Raw genomic sequence first — 15884 nt, 5'->3', positions numbered from 1 at the left:
TGTGAAATCAACAGTGCTAATATCATTTTACTGTAATATTACAAAAAGTTGCACCATATATATTACGGTAAAGTTCTGGAAACCACAGCTGCCAGTTTTTTTTACCGTAAAAACAACAGGGTTTTTTTTTTTTTTTTTACAGTCTAGGTCAGTGATATGGTATCAAGGATTTAAACATTTTTTTTTATATCCGTTTCACATTAGACACATTTGACCCCAAGCAGCAACATTCTCTTAAATGTCCTATTTTTCTGTGAAGAGAAATCATAAAAGAGGTCAAATCCAGATACACCAAATGTTCTTAACCATCCAAATCTGCTCTTGATTACGTTCTATTCCTTTTTTTAATTACATGGAAAATGGATGATGAACAATTTGAATAAGTGCTCCTCTTGGGTTACAAGAGGGAGGTGCTTCAGCACTGTTTTTGTAAGGAGAGTTTCATTTCGCTGTAAATGCTCAATACGCAAAATGCATTTTAGCATTTTATTTGCATTGATTCTTTTGAGCTATTTTACATTTTTGTGGCTGCATCCATTTTGTTTGTATAATGTGTTGTATTTAAAATGCAAAAACAGATAAAAGTCATTTTTAAAATGAGTAAATCAATTAAAGGCTACTTTTTTTTTTTAGCACAATATAAATACATTATTTAGCACAAAAAGTTGTATGAATACAACCCTACTGCAATTTGATTGATTTATTCCCTTTAGAAAATGAAAGCTGAGATATCTTTTTTTGCAAAAGAATTCTTCCTTTTTTGTGCAGTTCAGGGAATATTAACCATACTGTTGTTGGGTTGCTTCAATAAGGAATCTAAAATAATTGATTTTCCATTATCATGTATAATTACTGTGTTATCGGGGGAAATGATTAATAATTGTGTTGTTTTATTCTTTTTTTTTCAACTTTTTTTCCTTTTGTTCACATACAAAAATAAAGATACATGTTAATTTATGCTTGAAATCAACACAAAAGAACAGAATTATAGTAGAAAAATAATAGGAATTTTTAAAAAAACAACAACAAACAAACAAAAACTGAGTCAAATCAAATATCAAAACAACAACAAATAAAAGAAAGAGATTTAAATAGTAATAATGCAACTTGGAGGATGTCAAGTGTTCTAAAATGTAAAGTTCATTTTTCATGGGATTATATTTGGTATAATAGTCCATAAATGGCTGCCATATTGTGTAAAAGGTATTTATTTTACCTATTTTTTCTAACTGCAAATGTTTCATTATATCATTCATGTATTATTCATTTTAAGCATGGATTCATTTTCATTTATTTATTTATTTAATTAGCAGAGGAACACTTAGATTACATTTTTTGTAATAGAGTGGCTAACATCACAAATTGCAACATTTTCCAATCAGTATTCAGTAACTGACTGCAGTAACTGTAATCTGATGTAACTCTGATGTGGGTATAGTCTGCTATAGAAAATGATACATATATAATAGAAAGCTTGGATTGCATGAACCTCATGAACCCCTTAGTGTGTGGTAGTAGTCTGGCACCACTAGAGGGAGAGTGGCTCTGCCTGCAGCCTCCAACCAACCAATCACAGGAAATCAATACAATCCAGAGCCAATGAGGAAATTACACTGCAGGAAGCTGAAACACAAGTACTCTGAGGAGGAGAGGAGGGGTGAAACATTAAGAAAGGGAGCGGTTTGTTGCCTTCATTAAAGATAAATAGTGCTGACGGTATAAGTAAAGTGCTTAACCTTCAAATCTACCATTACCACAAACTTCATTTCCACACAAGGTAAATGGGTTTCTAGAGTCAAGGTCCGGGCAGACGAAGAAAACACACTGAAGATGCAAATGGACAAAAATGAGAGAATATGAGACGGACAAAGATCAAGGCATATATGTGCACCATCATTCCTCTTAGTGCAGAGGAGTGGTATAGCTGTCTAATATCCTTAGTACCTGCATGCATTATTTACTCAAGGATGCTACCAGGGCTGAGACGAAGCACTTAGAATCACACTGACAGGAACTGGCCGGCCTGCAGGGTAAAGCTGATTAAACAGGTCCATAGAGAAAACATAGAGTCTGGCACAGCCTGTAGTTGGTTTCCCATTGGTTAATTCGCATGCATCTGGAAAACATATCCTTGAGTAAACAACTACAATAAAAACCAGCAGGAATCTGAATCCCAAGGACAGGTTAGGAGGTTCTTTATCTCTATTTGCATTAAGATCATCATTATATTCTGTGCCGAATAGATACATATGATACATGATATATTGACAATGGTCCATTAATGATGCTGAGTCTTCTGCACTGCAAAAAAGTGTTTAAAAACAAGATAAAAATACTAAATCTGAGGGAAATTATCTTGCTGCATGGACAGATAATTTCACTTGAAAAGATTTCTTAAATTAAGATTATTAAATCTAGAAATAAGCATGTTGTATGCTTAAAATAATAAATGAACTCTTAAAACAAGATGAATTAAAGCTGCAAGCAGCGATGAACTAGCCTGAGCAGAGTGCACTGCAAATTATTTGTTAATTTGCATTTCTTACCAAGATAAAAAAAAAATAGATTTAGAAGTGTTAGATAATTTATCTTGTTGTTTAATCTAGAAATAAGCATGTTGAATGCTTAAAATAAGAAATTAACTCTTATAACAAGATTTTCTTAAATTATCTAACATTTCTAAATCTAAAGTTGTTTTTTTTGCTTGGTAAGAAACAAATAATTGTCAGTGCACTCTGCTCGGGCCAGTTCATCGCTGCTTGCAGCTTTAATTTATCTTTATCTTAATTTCTCATTTTAAGCCTTCAACATGCTTATTTCTAGATTTAACAATCTTAATTTAAGAAATCTTGTCAAGTGAAGTTATCTGTCCATGCAGCAAGATCATTTCCCTCAGATTTAGTGATTTTATCTTCTTTTTAGACACACCTTTTTTGCAGTGCAAAGACAGGTTAGGAAGTTCTTTATCTCTATTTACATTAAGATCATCATTATATTTTGTGCCGAATAGATATATGTACACAGTGCCTGGCCAACACATTGCAGAAGAACATAGATGATATATTGATAATGGTCCATTAATGATGCTGAGTCTTGTTGCATGTGCATCGCTCTTCTTCACATGTTGCCTGTCGGTGAGTGCGGTAGCATGCTGCATGTTAATGACATGCTGTGCTGGCACGTTGTGCTCTTCAGGGAGACCTTGCTGAGCAGCAGCTGCACCCGCGTGTGCTAACCTGTATCTGCCTGGTATTCATTCACACACACCCCATTTATAATTAAATCGATCCTTAATAATATTTGCGGTATTAGAGTGTGAAGTGGTATGCAGGTTATATCCCTTGTGCATTTTGAAGCCAATGGAGTTTGATTAGTGAATACCTCGACAAAAAGATGGCGACTGTGTCTGATGTGATGGGTGTGTCTGCCAGCTGCTTTCTTGTGTGGTTTGGCTGAGTAGCAGGAGACTCAGACCTCTGTGCTTCTGACTCTACATGCTGGAATACATGCAACACAATGAGAGCGTGCCTGTATCTGTCGCTGATTCAATAACTGATGTGTTGTGTAAGAGCTTGTCAAAGGTAGCAGACCCCTGACTGGAGGCCAGGTTCTGGGGCTTGACTGAGTGCCAGCCCTTTTGTGCTGTGGCTGCCCCAGCTGGACTGTAGGCCGGGAGGGAAAAAACAATGAGATAAATAACACGGGAACTGTGCAGCGGGGTACACAGCCCTGCCCCTTCCTGTCTCCGCTCCCGCACACTACTGCCTGTGTAAAAAACACCTTCCTTTCTTTGTTGAGGCTGGTTGACCATGCCAATGCGTCCATCACCATCAACCCAGCAGGCATCGAAACCGCCCGCAGTCCCCGCCCTCTTCCTGGTCTCCTTCCATGTCTTTCTTGCTCTCACACCTGAATGTATACTTGTGATCACATGTTCACACATTGAAATGAAATGACACATGGCTACAGTATGTGGGTGTTATATTAAGGGGGAACGATATTTTAATGTGTTGATATTTGTTAAATTCCTTTTATTTGTACTGGCACTGTGTGCAAGTTGTTAATTAAAAAGAGAGAAAAAATATGTTCCTAGGACTTTTTGGTTTTGCTGTGGCATCAAAAGTGATAGTTAGAATAAACTTGATGCGACAGCCGTGGCCGGAGGCATTATGTTGTGCTGTCCGTCAAACTGTCACTTCCATTTTTGTGAATGCAATATCTCAGGACCACCTTGAAGGAATTTCTTCAAATTTAACACGGACACTCTTTTGAACTCAAGGATGAACTGATTAGATTATTGTGGTCAAACTGTGACCCAATGTCCGTCCCAATCCCTTAAAAGTGATATCTAAGGAAGTCCTGTGGGGCAAGAACGCCTTGAGGGAATTCCTTCAAATTTGGCATAAATGTGTACTTTGACTCCAGGATGAATTTATTGGGGTTTTTTTCATGGTCAAAGGTCAAGGTCACTGCACTGTGACCTCACATCGGTCTCATCCCAATCAAGCACAAATGTCCACTTCGACTCAAGGATGAACTGATTAGATTATTGTGGTCAAAGTGTGACCCAATGTCTGTCCCGTTCCCTTGAACATGATTGGAAGGAAGTCCTGTGGGGAATTTCTTTGGTAAAAATGTCCACTTTGACTTAATGATGAACTGTTTAGATTTTGGTTAAGGTCAGCCATCCCATTTCTGTGAACGTGGTATCTCAGGAACACCTGAAGTTAATTTCTTTAAATTATAGGCGCACATGTCCACCTGGACTCAAGGATGGACTGTGATTAGATTTTGGAGGTCAAAGGTCAATGTAACCTAACATCTGCCCCAGTCTCATGCATGTGATGTCTAAGGAACACCTTGAGGGAATTACTTGAAATTTGCCACAAACCTCCACTTAGACTCACAGATGAACTGATTCACATTAGTTCAAAAGGCAACATCGTTGTGGATTCACAAAACAGGTTTGTGTCCATAACTCAAGAATTCATATGAAAATTATTATAAAACTTAACTAATACGTCTAAGAGCATAAAATGATGTAATGCTGACGTTTTATGTCCAAAGGTCAACTTCACTTTTCGCATTTTAATGTGTGTTTACAGTAATGTAAAAAAAATGAACTTGGCAGGTTGGAAGAATTATTTAATCATAAGGTGGTAATTTCAGTTTATAACAGTATTGAACTGAAGTGTAAAATTTCTCAAAATCAACTTGAGTCATACTGCATATATTTCTGTGGGAATAGCTTCACCCTTTGATTCAACAGCAAGACAAGAAGCATTGTTGAAAAGAAGTGAATTAACCTGAACAATAATAATCTGATCCACTGCAGAGGAACACAAACAAAACAAAAAAAATCTGGAAGATAAAGAGAGACCAAGAGATAACATTTCATTTATTGTTTTTATTCAATCAGGTTCATATGTGGTTTACCTTTTTTTGGTTTTGTGCCACACATTTCCAAACAAATCTCCCCTCTCCAGCACTTGGAAAGAGAAGAGTGCATCACAGGCTCGACATGAAAAGAAGCCCATCCACAACAGACCAGTACACAAAAGCCTGGCTCATGTAGACAAGGGCAGGCGGCTGCTGGGAGCTGAGCAGCAGCGCAGCAGACAGACAAACAGGCAGACAGGCGGCATGCCCACCCAGACTGTCTCTGATGAAAAGCCCCGTTCTGTTGAGGAGCACGGCACACAGAAACAAAAGCTTGTAAGCCATGAAACAACGCCCTTCGTTGTCTAACTGTGACTGAGATAAAACACACAACTTAACCAAAAGAAGGAATACTGTATCCGTTGCTCTTTGCTATCTTAATTTCTTGCTGGTGAGCTCATAATTTTAGTTTCTCCCAATTTTATGTCTGTTCACTCTAATCTCTGACAGATTAAACTGGCAGGCAGGTGCACATTGAATTGCACTCTTTACAGTCTGTTAGATCTGTTATTTGCAAGATTTTGACTTTAAGACAAAGAAACTCTTAAATCTTGTCTACATATTAGTAGCAGGATTACAACGTCATTTGGACTAACTTCAATAGATGCAATCAACAGGTCTGAGATTTGAAATTCTTGATGCAACAGTCACACTGAGGGCAGACAATGCCTGCAACTTGATGCATGTGGGGCAGCAGTAATGCACCGTTAAAGAGTGTGTGTGTGTGTGTGTGTGTGTGTGTGTGTGTGTGTGTGCAATGGGGCATGGAGAAAGGAAGAAAAGAGTTTGAAGAGGAGAGAAAAAGGGGCGCAGGGGCCTAAGAGGGAGGGCAACAGACAACCGGGAGGAACTCGGGCAAGGGAGTAGGGTGACTTGCAAGAGGTGACATCATCCTTAATTTGAATAATCCCCCAGCCTGGGAGGTGATTGGCTAAGCTTAGAGAAAGCAGAGTTCCCCTGCTATTCGCTATTCACTCCTTTCAATTCCAGCGTGGCGCGCTGTCGTGGTGAATGCTACCTTCAAAGGCTCATAGCAGCATCCTATTTCTGAGGTTAGAAGTTGTAAAAAAAGGTTTTAATGGTTTTGAAATAAAACAAGATTACTCTTATAGCTGTAATGTCATTTAAAGTGATCAAGGGAAGTTATCCTGTGCCAGTCTGAAGGAAATAGTATTATGAAGTTTTAAAAAGAAGAATTGAATTAAATTAGTCAAATAAAAATACAGATCACTTTGATCTGTTGACAATGTGTCAGGGTTCTCTACATATTTGTCCTTAGGATGTGCCAGGTTTTGCCACACCAGAAATAATAAGCTAACCATTCCACCCTCTATTTATTTACTTGAACTGTGATAGGACAGAGGAAGAGACTAGCATCCATCCTTTATTATTATAATAATGCAAATTGTAGGAGTGTTTGCCTATTTGATAGGACAAGCAAATTTTGTTTTGTTAGTCATCAGTTGAAATTTGTTTTGGTTTTATTTTTAAATCTCTTCACACCCACGACTGACCTGCATGGCAGGGTGGATCCCTGCTCCATACAAACACATCTCTAATGGTGTAAATGTAGACTAGTCACACAGCTGTCACTGATAATATTAGTTAATAACAACTACATATCATGGAGGTATTCCAGTATCTGGCATCTTAATTGTACTTTTTCTAAAACTACAGATACCAGACTACTGCTGTCCAGACAGCATACTACTTATCTGATTATTGGGCTTCAGTAGCACAGATCCCTAAACTAATTATTAATTAAAGTGATGCAAATTAAAGGAGCAGTAAATTACATTCAGAATGATAAATAATACATTTGTGAAGTTAAACCTGATAATATTATCACAGTTTTGCTTTAATTTTAACCATATTTTTTAACATCTGTCCGTCTCAAGTCCCCCAACTTTATCCAAAACAATAGACTAATTATGGGCTAAGATTATTTTCATTATCTGTAAATCTGTGAAATACTTTGTTGATTAACTGATTAATTGTTTGGACAATAAAACTCCCACTCCCAAAAATAAAAAAAATAAAAAAATAATGACAATAGCTAGGTATTTCTCAGGGGACCAGCAACTCCCTGCAGTCTCCACTGTTTATCTTATCTTAGCTACAATCTTAAGATAAGATGAAATAAGATAAGATAGAACTTTATTTATCCCGAAGGAAATTCTTGTTCCAGATTGCTCCAAAGTTTCAAAACAATTACAAAAACAATCATCTATACTGCCCTACAAAGCCTGAAATATAACATTTCTTAATAATATTAAGCCTCAAATATGAAAATCTTTGAATAGAGCTGTTAAACACTTTTAAATAAATTTATAACAAAATCAATTTGAAAATGTTTATTCACTGAAAACAAAATATAAAAGCTGAAAGAAGACAACAACATTATAGTTGTTGCATTCTGTTTATCATTACTATTAGAACCATTTACAGCAAAACCAGAGTGCAGTAACTACATTTTTGGGGTCAAAAGTCAAATAAATCATGATTTTTTAGCATAAATATTACATCGTCAATACATTTAGAAATAAGTGTCAAATAACCTATCTACCTATAACCCATTTGGCTGGCTAGTTAAAACACATTAAAAAACTTTAAAACAGTTTTTCTCAGTTTTATTCTCTGCTTAGTTAATGCAGTTAGACTTTGTAGAGCAGAATAGTTTCAAGAAAGTGAATACTCATATTCGTCAATAAGTATCGTAATACGTTTGGCTTGTTTTGGTTTAATCTAGAAAAAAATAATTAGCATTAATTAACTATTTATTTATTTAGGTCTTTGAGGCCCTATTGTGCCAGTAAGACCCTGTTTTTTTTGTACATGCTCATTAATGTTGTTTTTACAACAGCCCAATAAATGACCAAAGGGTCTTTCTTATATTACTTTCACTATTCCAACATTTCCTGCAGCACCTGAAGGCAGCGCGTCAGCCCTCTCCTCTCCTCCGCCTGTCCATCCATCCGTTCACCGGGCTACTATCGTGTGTGTGTGTGTGTGTGTGCGCGGGGGGGTGTGTGTATGCCTGTGTGTGTGAGGGAGGGAGAGAGAGAGAGAGAGAGAGAGAGAGAGAGAGAGAGGACTGAGCGTCATTCTCCTCCTTTCTTCTCTTCAGTGAACGCGCATCACTTGTGAGAAACGGCGCTCGAGACCCAGAAGTTTCTTGTCTCGGCTCGGTTCGCTCTCCCGCGATTTTCTTCCGTTCCTCCGGTTTCATTTGATCCTCATCCTCACTTTCTTGTCTGTGACTCGAGGATTGAGCCGGGTGAGCTGCTAACACTGGGCGTAGCTGGAGAGGATTCTGCTAGCTCGCCTCTGCACTGACTGGTAAGGGAGAGATTGTTTTAGCTTTAGCTAGCATGCTAACGTCAGTTTGTAACTAACTGCCTGCTAATTAACGTTTAAAAAAACCGAACCTTTAAAACGGCCGTTATGTCTGTTGTCCGTTACAGAGCCGTAGTTACCGTCTTATTACTTGTGTTTCCACATTTTAACAATATACAATGCGTTGGAATTGAGCTGTCTCTTTGTGTTAATGAAGATTTGTGTTAAATGCGCAGTTGAAAATGTCCAAAAGCTTTTATTTTGGTGTCACTCCATGTATTTGTCGATGAGCCGCTTGTTTCACGTTGATTCCTGTTGAAGGGCTGATGGGGCGGTGGCAGGCTGCATGCTCGCTGAAGTGCTCATCAGTCCTGTTGGGCTAACGTAAAACATCATTTTATTAATGCTCTTTTTCATTTACACAAGGTTTCCCTTCATTGTGAAAGCATTTTATGTGCATTTTCCCCTCCCTAAACTTTTTGTTCCTTTCTGCCCTCCTTCTCCATCCTCCACCGCGGATGCCTATTGTTCTGTGATGGGCCAAGTGGTGTGTGTGCTGAGCAATGTTTCAGTCGCCTCAGGGGGAAAAGCCGGCAAATTTACCGCTAATAATTCAGCAGATGCAGTTTTCACGTCAACGAAACCGAATAACTTTGGGGGCATTTGTGGAATGTTAACACAACAATTTCCCCAGACCTAGAAGGGGAGTTTGTGAAGCTGAAATATCTCTGAGATGGTTGTGCACAGACTCAAGCCGGCATGTAATCAGAGGTGATTAATGTCACCCCCAAAAGTGATCAGCTATTGTGGTGTGTGAGTTAAGGCTGGAGGGCCCCGTTGCTGCTCCTCTACTGACTCTTTCTGGTGAGTGAGTGCAACAAGACAGATTACACTCCCCTCTGTAGAACAATGGGGAGGAGAAAGCAGAGCCAGTTCTCAAAGCCTGCCCAAAAGCATTTAATAAACGAACATGCAATCATTGAAAATCTTTATCCTCAACCCACAACTCTATTCTCCTCCTCTGACATGCCACAGACAGTAACGTAAATTGTCTGAAGCTTTGTGGTCACAGTGGGCATGGATCGGTCAATAATGGGTAGCGATCAGCCATGAGGTATTGATGTCATCCCTAGCAAACGGCATCCCAGGGCAACTAATATGAAGACTTTTAAGGCTCTGCCATGCAGGCTTGGAGACACTCCAGGGTTCTTAAGTCAGAGGTGGGCTAAGCCATCAGCCCCCCACGGATTGGGAGAATGGCTGACTCACTGTGTTGGTGGATGAGGCAGGGAAATGGAGGACAGACATGCAGGCCTAATGCAATCATATGAAATTAAATTTAGCTCCCATTAAAAACCGCACTCTGTTGTTATGAAGTTATTTAAGATGGCCTTAAAAAGATTATTGGAGGATGTGGCTTAGTGCCAGGGGCATTTTGTGTGTGGGGAGGATTTGTCAGAAACTACATTTGAATAAATGAAAATTGGTTCCGATAATCTCCTTGCCATTTTTGAACGGACCGTAGTTACATCTCTTCCTTATCCTTGTTAGTTGTTTTTAATAGGATGCATCACTTTGTCTCATGTCTATGAGATTATTTTCATTATCGATTAATCTGTTGCTTATTTAAACGATTAATTGATTAGTGGTTTGGTCATTAAAATGTTGAAAAATATCAATCAGTGTTTCGCAAACCACAAGATGACGTCCTCAAGTCTCTTGTTTTGTCCACAAATCAAAGAGATATTCAGTTTATTGTCATAAAGAAACAAAGAAGCCAGAAATATTCACATTGAAGAAGCTGAAATCAGATAATTTGGATTTATTGTCTTTAAAAAACTGCTCAAACCAATTATTCGATTATCAAAATAGTTGAAGATTAATTCAATAATCGATAATTTTTCGATTATTCAAATAATTGTTGCAGCTCTACTCACGTCACAAGCATGTCTGCTCTGTTAGACGAGCCAGAGTCCAGGGTGTTAGTGTGCAATAAGAATGGCAGCGTATTGTGTCTGGAAAATCCTCTGTACGCAGAGGTGGTGTATGTTAGCAAATGTCGTTACTAATGCTGAAATGGTGAATAAAGTAATCATTAAGTGGCTTTGCAAACTATTAAATAGTTTTGAGTTTGAAAATGAGTAATAGTCAATTAAATTTGAGCAAAAATAACTAATAGCTTCAAAAATGCTCACACATTGACGAATGCAAACAGATGCTTGTTTATTTTGATGAGATGATACTTTTTTTGAGACATCTGTTTGGAATCTGGTACCTTAAGATTAGTCTTCTTCATTTTTAAAATTATTGTTAGTAATTATCTCTGCCAAGAAGATGAAATGATTCATTAAGTAAATGACAAAAAAATGTGGCGGATTAAGAGATAATGATATAATACATTTTAATTGGCCCCTAGCTGCAATTAATTGATCATGATGATGACAACCCTTAGTTGCAGTTCTAACAGCAACATGACAATGAGAGCCACTATAATAAAACCATCAACGTGCCTCTTGAATTTAAATTCTTTAAAATGAGCTTTCATGAGCTTATATTCTATGGTAATTTAAATTCTAATGTTCTGTTTTTCCCCCAGCTGGCCTCTTGAACCATGCCACCGTCCAGAAAAGAGAGATGAATGTTGCATTAATAGACCTGTGTGTCAGCTTGCCCTTAGCCTAAGGACCGGTGTTTGGTGGGAGTGTGACTCAGATTGAACCCCCTCCAGCTCTGAACTTCTCAATTGTGACAAGGGCAAGCCTTTGCCTCTGGTCATCAAGCTTTATTCAGAATGAACCCATGACCCTTACACTTCTGCGTCAATCTTTAAAATTACCACCATCACCTCTAGCTCTGTTTTAATCCATGGCAAAACAGCACAATAGCTTCTTGTTTAGAGATTATCAAAAACACCAACAGAGACTATGTTTGGTTGTATTTCCGTCCCTGTTTTTGGGTGATTGCGGCTTGAGGAAACCGCCACGGGCTCTGCAGTGAATTGGCGCTCAGAAGATAAAGCGGAGATAAACTCTGCTGTCGCCTTGTGCTCCCAGTCATGATAGCAGCCTTGGTTGTCACAGTTGTCAGGGCATGCAGTTGGCAACTGGTGGTGAGGTTTTCAGGCTGTATTTGCCAGCAGCTGCAGTAATTTGCTCTGTTTGGACGCTCTGAATTCCTCTGGTGGGAGGATGGATAATAGACATGGTTCACAGCCTTGTTGCTAGGCTTCAAGACCAAATTTTTCATGACACAGTGTGTTTGTGACGCCTGGTTATTTGGTGTAATGCCGTGTCTGGGATGTTAAAAATGGTGCCAAAAATGGTCACGAGTCATGAGGTTTGCTCTACCAGTGATGGCTCACAGATACATTAATGTTATATATGTTAATGCATCCCTCTTTACATTGACATTGCTGCTCTGGCCCAGTGCCTGCTGTGGTTCAGATTATGTCAGAGGCTACCCAGCGCGCCCTCACCATAGCCAAGTGTGGAATGATAGGCATTTGTGCCCGACACCGGTGTTGACAGAATGATAGACTTCCTTTACCATAAGCAGCTGTGGGAGTTGATTTGTTTCGCTGTCCTATCAATTTCTCCTGGTGACATTTAAATCTGGCTGCTGGCTGCCTCAGTGAATTAGTTAAGATACATCAGCATCTCTGTGAAGTGCTAAATGTATGTTTATGGTTGTTGTGGATGTGGTACAAAGACTTTCTAGCAGTTAGCTTGCAGCTTGGTTTGAGGCCAGTTTTGTGGTGTAGGGTATGTTCTTAGACAGCTGTAGTTAGTAGGTGTTGATCTGGTCAACCATCCAACCTGTCCGCCATCCTGCAAGGGATCAGATTCCATCTGGAACGTGCCTTGTTCTACTTCAAACAGGAGGACATAATCCTCTTATGGACACAGTCGTTCCACTTGTACTTTGCGTGCGAGCATCCGTTTCCCTGGGCAAAATCTCGAGAGAACGCCAAAGCCTCTTGGGTGTGTTTCTGCCGTCCTGTCCAGATGCCACGGTTCTGCCCTCTTCTCCCATCTCTATATCTGCTCTATCTGGTGTCATTGATCCAAGCCACCAGCTGGTCCCGGGTTGGCCTGATCTCATTTACCCCCAAAGAGGAGCTTGTTTGTGGGCAGACGGCCCATTATGGAGATGATCCAGAAGCTCTTCAAGTTACAAATTAGCCTTAGTTTCTCTGTTGCCTCTCAGTTGGGTCCTCTGTCTCTCTCCTTGTGTTGCTGTTTCTTGCTTGCCCACTCCCTCTGTCCCTTTTAATCCCCCCCCCCCCTTACTGTCCTCCCTTAAAACCTTGTCACTACTATCTCTCTTATCTCCCTGGGGAGAGAGCTAACAGCATCAGAGGATCCTGCTTTGCTAATGCACTTCCTCTGTCTGTCTCTTGTCTTTTTCTCTGTCCCTCCCATCTGTGGAGCCTGGCTCCCCACTTTCTCCTGTGCGATCAATATCCACACAGTAGAGCTTGGCGCTGCCCTGCTGGTCGCCCCTGCAGGCGGTGGAGCTCAGCCAGGCTGTAGTAGGGCCCTCGCAGTTGTTGGTAGTCAGGCTCTGTCTCTGCCCCTTTTTGTTCTAGGGCTGACGGACCCTCTAGCCCTACCTCCCCACAGTATTGTCTAATTTCTGGGACATACTGAGGCCTCTGTTACTGCTGCATATCCCTCCCTTGTTCTGTCTTGTCTTTCTTGGGCCACTCTCTGTCCCTGTCTCTGTCTTTCCCTGTAGCTGTGTCTGAGTACTGTTTTAGGACAGTCGAGGCCGACTGTACAAGATTAGCATCTCTCTTTGTCCAGGGTTAACAAGCTCTGTCATGTGTTAATCTGCCTGTCCCCAGGGGGCCGAGTTTCTCCGAGCCTGAACGCACCATGGGAAGAACTGCGTTTGAGTGTTTGTATGTGTGTTTTGTGTTCATCAGCATGTTTGGTGTTGGTTGGAATAAGGGGGGTGGTGTGAACACACACAATGAACAACCCTAAACTGTGACGTCAATGGTATTATATGCCATTTGTACCAGTCATACTTGCCTTTTGTACAGCGAGATGTATTTAATTAACAAAGAGGTGCTAATCCTGTCTAAGTTTTCATTTGAGTACATTGTAAAATCGACTCTCCAAAGAGTAGTGCTAGCTTTTCTGGTCACATGTTCTGTGATCCAGGTGTCTATCACACAATCTGCTGCTCTTTCTCACACATGCCAGCAGCCAAGTAAACAAGGAGATAGAAAAAGACTTGTTCCTTCCTCCCAGCGGGGCCTTTGTTCTCTTCGTTTGTCTTATTGCGCATCCTAGCAGATCACTGACTGACTGGATATCAGTTGATAAGAATGACTGTGGTGCACACACCTTTATGCAGTTCACTTGACAATCAGCAGGGAGGACATTATTGTGTTTCTTTGTTGTGGTCCCACTGTTATCATCGTTGTTGTTGTTGTGGTCTGTCTTGAGAATGAGACCTGAGGATGTAGCTTCTCGTTAGCTCAACTGTGCTATTGGAAGCACCACTGTTGTTACCACATCTCTGTGAAAATTACGCTGTCGCAAGCCATATTCCATTTATGAGTGCTGATCCACAGCTGCAGTTCATCAATTTTGTGTGCCAGAGACCAGAGATACATTGTGAGAAAAATGCTATGTAGTGATAGCCGATTATGAGTTAGCATTAGCGCTTAGCTCTCCTCTCTATCGCGGTCTTTGATTATGGTCTTTATGCTGTCTGTGAGCACTTGGAGCTACCAGTGCCGTGCTGGTAGCTCCAATCAGCGTTTTGGTACCCTATGTTGGTATTTGTCTCCACTTTTTGAAGGTTTCATTTTTACTCGGTCATTTCTCAGACAGAAGACAGAAGATTTTATTTCAGGGAAAAGATAGATGCTGAACTGTGAGATAATATGTATGTTTACAAAGAAATTGAGATCTCAATTAAAAAAAATAGATATATTTTCCTTTTGTTCATGTCATTTATTGAAGTGTCACAGTTAAGGAAAGCTGCATATTTAGTAGGGCAGCAATAATTTACCTTAAAGTTACATAAAACACACCAGACAAGTTGCAACAATAACAACGGAAGACACTGGGTTGCATAACATGCCACATTTTTTGCCATTTGCTCACAGCTTTGCACAACATTTTGATGGAAACCTACCTTTTGTCTCTCCCCCCCTCTTGGTTACTTCCTCCCTCTCTCTCCCTCTCTCCCCTGCTCGCTCAGCCCTCCCACAGTCCGCGGGGAATGCCATGCAGAGCAGCAGGCTTTGTTTGGAGTTTATTTGTGTGCAGGACAGAGGCGGTTTCCTGACCTCAGGTCGGGGGTGTATGGGGAATGTGTGTGCTGTGATTAGTATCGAGGCAGAACTAGTTACCCCCAGCTGGATTAACTGGGTTTCATGTACCATCAGCACCCCTCATCCGACTCCTACACACTATTTCTACCATTATTTTTTCTATTCCCCCATCCCTATGCACGTCCTCATCAGGGCTGTGTTTGGTAATAATCAGCTTCTCGTCTCATTGATGGCTCTTAAAGGCTTTGCCGTCCTCCAGGGATCAGCAGCCAGCTTTAATGATGTGTGTTGCAGTTGAGGAAGAGGCGGACATGCAGAGAAACCATCCCACTAAGTGTCATGAGAGAGAGTCAGCGGTTGCAGTGATGGTGGTTAGGAGTGGCTTTGAAAGGTTTTGCTTTGGACCTGGACTGCTGTTACATAACTCCTTGACAATGATGAGTCCTAGTATAAAGCTCAGACAGAATGGATTTATTCGACAGTTTACAGTCTAATATAAATGGCCTTATTGACTACAGAGATAACTCTTTATTTCTTTTGTTATACCTGTTCAAACAGTGTATGCCTGTGACTGATTGTAGCTGTTGCAGCTGTCAGTCTGGTGGTGTTCTGCCAAGATTTGGCAGAGAGGAAATGAAACATTCAAGTATTGTCTTTGCTGTACATCTTTACTTTTGATTCAGTTTTCCAAGAAGTAAAGATGGATTTTTCTCTCTGTCAGTCCCAAATAGCACTTGCAATAGTGCTTGCATTTGGTCCTCACAATGCTTATGAGTAGTGTTATTTTGGTCTTAATCCCACCTTCAAATTGCTGATT

General features: G+C 40.1%; 1 protein-coding gene across 1 annotated transcript in view; it reads left to right on the top strand.

The window, feature by feature from the left end:
* The first annotated feature begins 8522 nt into the window (after positions 1 to 8522).
* Positions 8523 to 15884, top strand: part of prr36b (proline rich 36b) — a 33532-nt gene continuing 26170 nt past the window's right edge. The window contains exon 1 of the mRNA XM_059348368.1: positions 8523 to 8778. The gene's annotated coding sequence lies outside the window, so the exon portion shown is untranslated. The remainder of the gene's footprint in view (positions 8779 to 15884) is intronic.

Source organism: Centropristis striata, chromosome 13 (assembly GCF_030273125.1).
Source record: "Centropristis striata isolate RG_2023a ecotype Rhode Island chromosome 13, C.striata_1.0, whole genome shotgun sequence".
Classification (NCBI taxonomy): Eukaryota; Metazoa; Chordata; class Actinopteri; order Perciformes; family Serranidae; genus Centropristis; species Centropristis striata.
This window is presented reverse-complemented; position numbering and strand designations above follow the sequence as displayed.